The sequence below is a fragment of the Eurosta solidaginis genome, chromosome X (genome assembly GCF_040869045.1).
Source record: "Eurosta solidaginis isolate ZX-2024a chromosome X, ASM4086904v1, whole genome shotgun sequence".
In the NCBI taxonomy this organism is placed as follows: Eukaryota; Metazoa; Arthropoda; class Insecta; order Diptera; family Tephritidae; genus Eurosta; species Eurosta solidaginis.
The window spans coordinates 210,263,883-210,274,852 of record NC_090324.1 but is presented as its reverse complement, the minus strand read 5'-3'; positions in this window follow the sequence as shown (position 1 = coordinate 210,274,852).

The window sequence follows — 10,970 nt, the reverse complement described above, 5'->3', positions numbered from 1 at the left end:
TATCTGGCTTGGTTCAATAGATATGTATACTTGTCCCTTTTAGTCGGTTAACCCCACCCACTATAACGTAGAAATTGAACCGTTAACGATAGAAGCGTATATCAGCTTGTGGATTAATATACACATAAAAACCTACCATCTGCAAAAACAAAATCGATTCTATCTTGCTTGGTTCAATAGATATGGACACTTATCCCTTTTAGTCGGTTAACCCCACCCAGTATGACATATAAATTGAGCCGCTAGCGACAGAACCTTGGATCAGCTTGTGGATTAATATATACATAAAAAACTACCATCTGCAAAAATAAATTCTATTCTACCTTGCTTGGTTCAATAGATATGTATACTTATCCCTTTTAGTCGGTTAACCCCACACACTGTAACGTAGAAATTGAACCGGTAACGATAGAAGCTTAGATCAGCTTGTGGATTAATATACACATAAAAACCTACCATCTGCGAAAACAAAATCGATTCTATCTTGCTTGGATCAATAGATATGTATACTTATCCTTTTTAGCCGGTTAACCCCACCCACTATAACGTAGAAATTGAACCGTTAACGATAGAAGCTTAGATCTGCTTGCGGATTAATATACACATAAAAACCTACCATCTGCAAAAATAAATTCGATTCTTTCTTGCTTGGTTCCATAGATATGTATACTTATCCTTTTTAGCCGGTTAACCCCACCCACTATAACGTAGAAATTGAACCGTTAACGATAGAAGCTTAGATCAGCTTGTGGATTAATATACACATAAAAACCTACCATCTGCAAAAATAAATTCGATTCTATCTTGCTTGGTTCAATAGATATGTATACTTATCCCTTTTAGTCGGTTAACCCCACCCACTATAACGTAGAAATTGAACCGTTAACGATGGAAGCTTAGGTCAACTTGTGGATTAATATACACATAAAAACCTACCAGCTGCAAAAACAAAATCGATTCTATCTTGCTGGGTTCAATAGATATGGATACTTATCCCTTTTAGTCGGTTAACCCCATCCACTTTGACGTAGAAATTGAACCGTTAACGATAGAACCTTGTATCAGCTTGTGGATTAATATACACATAAAAACCTACCATCTGCAAAAACAAAATCGATTCTATCTTGCTTGGTTCAATAGATATGGACACTTATCCCTTTTAGTCGGTTAACCCCACCCAGTATGACATATAAATTGAGCCGCTAGCGACAGAACCTTGGATCAGCTTGTGGATTAATATACACATAAAAACCTACTATCTGCAAAAATAAATTCTATTCTACCTTGCTTGGTTCAATAGATATGTATACTTATCCCTTTTAGTCGGTTAACCCCACACACTGTAACGTAGAAATTGAACCGGTAATGATAGAAGCTTAGATCAGCTTGTGGATTAATATACACATAAAAACCTACCATCTGCAAAAATAAATTCGATTCTATTTTGCTTGGTTCAATAGATATGTATACTTATCCCTTTTAGTCGGTTAACCCCACCCACTATAACGTAGAAATTGAACCGTTAATGATGGAAGCTTAGATCAACTTGTGGATTAATATACACATAAAAACCTATCATCTGCAAAAATAAATTCGATTCTATCTTGCTTGGTTCAATAGATATGTATACTTATCCCTTTTAGTCGGTTAACCTCACCCACAATAGATGTGGATACTTATCCTTTTTAGCCGGTTAACCCCACCCAGTATGACGTAGAAATTGAACCATTAAAGATAGAACCTTGGATCAGCTTGTGGATTAATATACACATAAAAACTTATCATCTGCAAAAATAAATTCGATTCTATCTTGCTTGGTTCAATAGATATGTATACTTATCCCTTTTAGTCGGTTAACCCCATCCACTATAACGTAGAAATTGAACCGTTAACGAAAGAACCTTGTATCAGCTTGCGCATTAATATACATATAAAAACCTACCATCTGCAAAAACAAAATCGATTCTATCTTGCTTGGTTCAATAGATATGGACACTTGTCCCTTTTAGTCGGTTAACCCCACCCACAATAGATGTGGACACTTATCCTTTTTAGTCGGTTAACCCCACCCAGTATGACGTAGAAATTGAACCATTAAAGATAGAACCTTGGATCAGCTTGTGGATTAATATACACATAAAAACTTATCATCTGCAAAAATAAATTCGATTCTATCTTGCTTGGTTCAATAGATATGGACACTTTTCCTTTTTAGTCGATTAACCCCACCCACAATAGATATGGATACTTATCCCTTTTAGTCGGTTACTTTGAAGTAGAGAGTGAACCGTTAACGATAGAACCTTGGATCAGCTTGTGGATTAATATACACATAAAAACCTATCATCTGCAAAAATAAATTCGATTCTATCTTGCTTGGTTCAATAGATATGTATACTTATCCCTTTTAGTCGGTTAACCCCACCCACAATAGATGTGGACACTTATCCCCTTTAGTCGGTTAACCCCACCCACTATGACGTAGAAATCGAACCATTAAAGATAGATCCTTGGATAAGCTTGTGGATTAATATACACATAAAAACCTATCATCTGCAGAAACAAAATGGATTATATCTTGCTTGGTTCAATAGATATGGACACCTTTCCCTTTTAGTCGGTTAACCCCACCCACAATAAATATGGACACTTATCCCTTTTGGTCGGTTAACCCCATCCACTTTGACGTAGAAATTGAACCGTTAACGATAGAACCTTGTATCAGCTTGTGGATTAATATACACATAAAAACCTACCATCTGCAAAAACAAAATCGATTCTATCTTGCTTGGTTCAATAGATATGGCCACTTTTCCCTTTTAGTCGGTTAACACCACCCAAAATAGGTATGGACACTTATCCCTTTTAGTCGGTTACTTTGATGTAGAAAGTGAAACGTTAACGATAGAACCTTGGATCAGCTTGTGGATTAATATACACATAAAAACCTATCATCTGCAAAAATAAATTCGATTCTATCTTGCTTGGTTCAATAGATATGTATACTTATCCCTTTTAGTCGGTTAACCCCACCCACAATAGATGTGGACACTTATCCTTTTTAGTCGGTTAACCCCACCCACTATGACGTAGAAATTGAACCATTAAAGATAGAACTTTGGATCAGCTTGTGGATTAATATACACATAAAAACCTACCATCTGCAAAAATAAATTCGATTCTATCTTGCTTGTTTCAATAGATATGTATAATTATCCCTTTTAGTCCGTTAACCCCACCCACTATAACGTAGAAATTGAACCGTTAACGATAGAACCTTAAATCAGCTTGTGGATTAATATATAAATTCGATTCTATCTTGCTTAGTTCAATAGATATATATACTTATCCCTTTTAGTCGGTTAACCCCAACCAATATAACGTAGAAATTGAACCGTTAACGATAGAACATTGTATCAGCTTGTGGATTAATATACACATAAAAACCTATCATCTGCAAAAACAAAATCGATTCTATCTTGCTTGGTTCAATAGATATGGGCACTTATCCCTTTTAGTCGGTTAACCCCACCCAGTATGACGTGGAAATCGAACCGTTAGCGATAGAACCTTGGATCAGCTTGTGGATTAATATGCACATAAAAACCTACCATTTGCAAAAATAAATTCGATTATATCTTGCTTGGTTCAATAAATGTGGATACTTTTCCCTTTTATTCGGTTACTTTGATGTAGAAATTGAACTGTTAACGAAAGAACCTTGTATCAGCTTGTGGATTAATATACACATAAAAACCTACCATCTGCAAAAATAAAATCGATTCTATCTTGCTTGGTTCAATAGATATGGACACTTATCCCTTTTAGTCGGTTAACCCCACCCAGTATGACATATAAATTGAGCCGCTAGCGACAGAACCTTGGATCAGCTTGTGGATTAATATACACATAAAAACCTACTATCTGCAAAAATAAATTCTATTCTACCTTGCTTGGTTCAATAGATATGTATACTTATCCCTTTTAGTCGGTTAACCCCACACACTGTAACGTAGAAATTGAACCGGTAATGATAGAAGCTTAGATCAGCTTGTGGATTAATATACACATAAAAACCTACCATCTGCAAAAATAAATTCGATTCTATTTTGCTTGGTTCAATAGATATGTATACTTATCCCTTTTAGTCGGTTAACCCCACCCACTATAACGTAGAAATTGAACCGTTAATGATGGAAGCTTAGATCAACTTGTGGATTAATATACACATAAAAACCTATCATCTGCAAAAATAAATTCGATTCTATCTTGCTTGGTTCAATAGATATGTATACTTATCCCTTTTAGTCGGTTAACCTCACCCACAATAGATGTGGATACTTATCCTTTTTAGCCGGTTAACCCCACCCAGTATGACGTAGAAATTGAACCATTAAAGATAGAACCTTGGATCAGCTTGTGGATTAATATACACATAAAAACTTATCATCTGCAAAAATAAATTCGATTCTATCTTGCTTGGTTCAATAGATATGTATACTTATCCCTTTTAGTCGGTTAACCCCATCCACTATAACGTAGAAATTGAACCGTTAACGAAAGAACCTTGTATCAGCTTGCGCATTAATATACATATAAAAACCTACCATCTGCAAAAACAAAATCGATTCTATCTTGCTTGGTTCAATAGATATGGACACTTGTCCCTTTTAGTCGGTTAACCCCACCCACAATAGATGTGGACACTTATCCTTTTTAGTCGGTTAACCCCACCCAGTATGACGTAGAAATTGAACCATTAAAGATAGAACCTTGGATCAGCTTGTGGATTAATATACACATAAAAACTTATCATCTGCAAAAATAAATTCGATTCTATCTTGCTTGGTTCAATAGATATGGACACTTTTCCTTTTTAGTCGATTAACCCCACCCACAATAGATATGGATACTTATCCCTTTTAGTCGGTTACTTTGAAGTAGAGAGTGAACCGTTAACGATAGAACCTTGGATCAGCTTGTGGATTAATATACACATAAAAACCTATCATCTGCAAAAATAAATTCGATTCTATCTTGCTTGGTTCAATAGATATGTATACTTATCCCTTTTAGTCGGTTAACCCCACCCACAATAGATGTGGACACTTATCCCCTTTAGTCGGTTAACCCCACCCACTATGACGTAGAAATCGAACCATTAAAGATAGATCCTTGGATAAGCTTGTGGATTAATATACACATAAAAACCTATCATCTGCAGAAACAAAATGGATTATATCTTGCTTGGTTCAATAGATATGGACACCTTTCCCTTTTAGTCGGTTAACCCCACCCACAATAAATATGGACACTTATCCCTTTTGGTCGGTTAACCCCATCCACTTTGACGTAGAAATTGAACCGTTAACGATAGAACCTTGTATCAGCTTGTGGATTAATATACACATAAAAACCTACCATCTGCAAAAACAAAATCGATTCTATCTTGCTTGGTTCAATAGATATGGCCACTTTTCCCTTTTAGTCGGTTAACACCACCCAAAATAGGTATGGACACTTATCCCTTTTAGTCGGTTACTTTGATGTAGAAAGTGAAACGTTAACGATAGAACCTTGGATCAGCTTGTGGATTAATATACACATAAAAACCTATCATCTGCAAAAATAAATTCGATTCTATCTTGCTTGGTTCAATAGATATGTATACTTATCCCTTTTAGTCGGTTAACCCCACCCACAATAGATGTGGACACTTATCCTTTTTAGTCGGTTAACCCCACCCACTATGACGTAGAAATTGAACCATTAAAGATAGAACTTTGGATCAGCTTGTGGATTAATATACACATAAAAACCTACCATCTGCAAAAATAAATTCGATTCTATCTTGCTTGTTTCAATAGATATGTATAAGTATCCCTTTTAGTCCGTTAACCCCACCCACTATAACGTAGAAATTGAACCGTTAACGATAGAACCTTAAATCAGCTTGTGGATTAATATATAAATTCGATTCTATCTTGCTTAGTTCAATAGATATATATACTTATCCCTTTTAGTCGGTTAACCCCAACCAATATAACGTAGAAATTGAACCGTTAACGATAGAACATTGTATCAGCTTGTGGATTAATATACACATAAAAACCTATCATCTGCAAAAACAAAATCGATTCTATCTTGCTTGGTTCAATAGATATGGGCACTTATCCCTTTTAGTCGGTTAACCCCACCCAGTATGACGTGGAAATCGAACCGTTAGCGATAGAACCTTGGATCAGCTTGTGGATTAATATGCACATAAAAACCTACCATTTGCAAAAATAAATTCGATTATATCTTGCTTGGTTCAATAAATGTGGATACTTTTCCCTTTTATTCGGTTACTTTGATGTAGAAATTGAACTGTTAACGAAAGAACCTTGTATCAGCTTGTGGATTAATATACACATAAAAACCTACCATCTGCAAAAATAAATTCGATTCGTTCTTGCTTGGTTCAATAGATATGTATACTTATCCTTTTTAGCCGGTTAACCCCACCCACTATAACGTAGAAATTGAACCGTTAACGATAGAAGCTTAGATCTGCTTGCGGATAAATATGCACATAAAAACCTACCATCTGCAAAAATAAATTCGATTCTATCTTGCTTGGTTCAATAGATATGTATACTTATCCCTTTTAGTCGGTTAACCCCACCCACTATAACGTAGAAATTGAACCGTTAACGATGGAAGCTTAGACCAGCTTGTGGATTGATATACACATAAAAACCTACCATCTGCAAAAACAAAATCGATTCTATCTTCCTTGGTTCAATAGATATGGACACTTGTCTCTTTTAGTCGGTTAACCCCACCCACAATAGATATGGACACTTATACCTTTTAGTGGGTAAACCCCATCCACTTTGGCGTAGAAATTGAACCGTTAACGATAGAACCTTGTATCAGCTTGCGCATTAATATACACATAAAAACCTACCATCTGCAAAAACAAAATCGATTCTATCTTGCTTGGTTCAATAGATATGGACACTTATCCCTTTTAGTCGGTTAACCCCACCCAGTATGACATAGAAATTGAGCCGTTAGCGACAGAACCTTGGATCAGCTTGTGGATTAATATACACATAAAAACCTACCATCTACAAAAATAAATTCGATTCTATCTTGCTTGGTTCAATAGATATGTATACTTATCCCTTTTAGTCGGTTAACCCCACCCACTATAACGTAGAAATTGAACCGTTAACGATGGAAGCTTAGATCAACTTGTGGATTAATATACACATAAAAACCTACCATCTGCAAAAACAAAATCGATTCTATCTTGCTGGGTTCAATAGATATGGATACTTATCCCTTTTAGTCGGTTAACCCCATCCACTTTGACGTAGAAATTGAACCGTTAACGATAGAACCTTGGATCAGTTTGTGGATTAATATACATATAAAAACCTACCATCTGCAAAAATAAAATCGATCCTATCTTGCTTGGTTCAATAGATATGGACACTTATCCGTTTTAGTCGGTTAACCCCACCCAGTATGACGTAGAAATTGAACCGCTAGCGACAGAACCTTGAATCAGCTTGTGGATTAATACACATATAAAAACCTATCATCTGCAGAAGCAAAATCGATTCTATCATGCTTGGTTCAATAGATATGGATACTTATCCCTTTTAGTCGGTTAACCCCGTCCACTTTGACGTAGAAATTGAACCGTTAACGATACAACCTTGTATCAGCTTGCGCATTAATATACACATAAAAACCTACCATCTGCAAAAACAAAATCGATTCTATCTTGCTTGGTTCAATAGATATGGACACTTATCCGTTTTAGTCGGTTAACCCCACCCAGTATGAAATAGAAATTGAACCGTTAGCGACAGAACCTTGGATCAGCTTGTGGATTAATATACACATAAAAACCTACCGTCTGCAAAAATAAATTCGATTATTTCTTTCTTGGTTCAATAGATATGTATACTTATCCCTTTTAGTCGGTTAACCCCACACACTATAACGTAGAAATTGAACCGTTAACGATAGAAGCTTAGATCAGCTTGTGGATTAATATAAATATAAAAACCTACCATCTGCGAAAACAAAATCGATTATATCTTGCTTGGTTCAATAGATATGGACACTTTTCCCTTTTAGTCGATTAACCCACCCACAATAGATATGGACACTTATCCCTTTTAGTCGGTTACTTTGATGTAGTAATTGAACAGTTAACGATAGAACCTTGTATCAGCTTGTGGATTAATATACACATAAAAACCTACCATCTGCAAATATAAAATCGATTATATCTTGCTTGGTTCAATAGATATGGACACTTATCCGTTTTAGTCGGTTAACCCCACCCAGTATGACATAGAAATTGAACCGTTAGCGACAGAACCTTGGATCAGCTTGTGGATTAATATACACATAAAAACCTACCGTCTGCAAAAATAAATTCGATTATATCTTTCTTGGTTCCATAGATATGTATACTTATCCCTTTTAGTCGGTTAACCCCACACACTATAACGTAGAAATTGAACCGTTAACGATAGAAGCTTAGATCAGCTTGTGGATTAATATACACATAAAAACCTACCATCTGCAAAAATAAATTCGATTCTATCTTGCTTGGTTCAATAGATATGTATACTTATACCTTTTAGTCGGTTAACCCCACCCACTATAACGTAGAAATTGAACCGTTAACGATGGAAACTTAGATCAGCTTGTGGATTAATATACACATAAAAACCTACCATCTGCAAAAACAAAATCGATTCTATCTTGCTTGGTTCAATAGATCTGGACACTTGTCCCTTTTAGTCGGTTAACTCCACCCACAATAGATATGGACACTTATCCCTTTTAGTGGGTTAACCCCATCCACTTTGGCGTAGAAATTGAACCGTTAAAGATAGAACCTTGGATCAGCTTGTACATTTATATACACATAAAAACCTATCATCTGCAAAAACAAAATTGATTCTATCTTGCTTGGTTCAATAGATATGGATACTTATCCCTTTTAGTCGGTTAACCCCGTCCACTTTGACGTAGAAATTGAACCGTTAACGATACAACCTTAGATCAGCTTGTGGATTAATATACATATAAAAACCTACGATCTGCAAAAATAAAATCGATCCTATCTTGCTTGGTTCAATAGATATGGACACTTATCCCTTTTAGTCGGTTAACCCCACCCAGTATGACGTAGAAATTGAACCGTTAGCGACAGAACCATGGATCAGCTTGTGGATTAATACACACATAAAAACCTATCATCTGAAAAACAAAATCGATTCTGTCTTCCTTGGTTCAATAGATATGGACACTTATCCCTTTAATTGGGTTAACCCCATCCACTTTGGCGTAGAAATTGAACCTTTAAATATAGAACCTTGGATCAGCTTGTGGATTAATATACACGTAAAAACCTACTATCTGCAAAAATAAATTCGATTCTATCTTGCTTGGTTCAATAGATATGGACACTTTAGTCGGTTAACCCCACCCACAATAGATGTGGACACTTATCCTTTTTAGTCGGTTAACCCCACCCACTATGACGTAGAAATTGAACCATTAAAGATAGAACTTTGGATCAGCTTGTGGATTAATATACACATAAAAACTTACCATCTGCAAAAATAAATTCGATTCTATCTTGCTTGTTTCAATAGATATGTATAATTATCCCTTTTAGTCCGTTAACCCCACCCACTATAACGTAGAAATTGAACCGTTAACGATAGAACCTTAAATCAGCTTGTGGATTAATATATAAATTCGATTCTATCTTGCTTAGTTCAATAGATATATATACTTATCCCTTTTAGTCGGTTAACCCCAACCAATATAACGTAGAAATTGAACCGTTAACGATAGAACATTGTATCAGCTTGTGGATTAATATACACATAAAAACCTATCATCTGCAAAAACAAAATCGATTCTATCTTGCTTGGTTCAATAGATATGGGCACTTATCCCTTTTAGTCGGTTAACCCCACCCAGTTTGACGTGGAAATCGAACCGTTAGCGATAGAACCTTGGATCAGCTTGTGGATTAATATGCACATAAAAACCTACCATTTGCAAAAATAAATTCGATTATATCTTGCTTGGTTCAATAAATGTGGATACTTTTCCCTTTTATTCGGTTACTTTGATGTAGAAGTTGAACTGTTAACGAAAGAACCTTGTATCAGCTTGTGGATTAATATACACATAAAAACCTACCATCTGCAAAAATAAATTCGATTCGTTCTTGCTTGGTTCAATAGATATGGACACTTATCCCTTTTAGTCGGTTAACCCCACCCAGTATGACATAGAAATTGAGCCGTTAGCGACAGAACCTTGGATCAGCTTGTGGATTAATATACACATAAAAACCTACCATCTACAAAAATAAATTCGATTCTATCTTGCTTGGTTCAATAGATATGTATACTTATCCCTTTTAGTCGGTTAACCCCACCCACTATAACGTAGAAATTGAACCGTTAACGATGGAAGCTTAGACCAGCTTGTGGATTGATATACACATAAAAACCTACCATCTGCAAAAACAAAATCGATTCTATCTTCCTTGGTTCAATAGATATGGACACTTGTCTCTTTTAGTCGGTTAACCCCACCCACAATAGATATGGACACTTATACCTTTTAGTGGGTAAACCCCATCCACTTTGGCGTAGAAATTGAACCGTTAACGATAGAACCTTGTATCAGCTTGCGCATTAATATACACATAAAAACCTACCATCTGCAAAAACAAAATCGATTCTATCTTGCTTGGTTCAATAGATATGGACACTTATCCCTTTTAGTCGGTTAACCCCACCCAGTATGACATAGAAATTGAGCCGTTAGCGACAGAACCTTGGATCAGCTTGTGGATTAATATACACATAAAAACCTACCATCTACAAAAATAAATTCGATTCTATCTTGCTTGGTTCAATAGATATGTA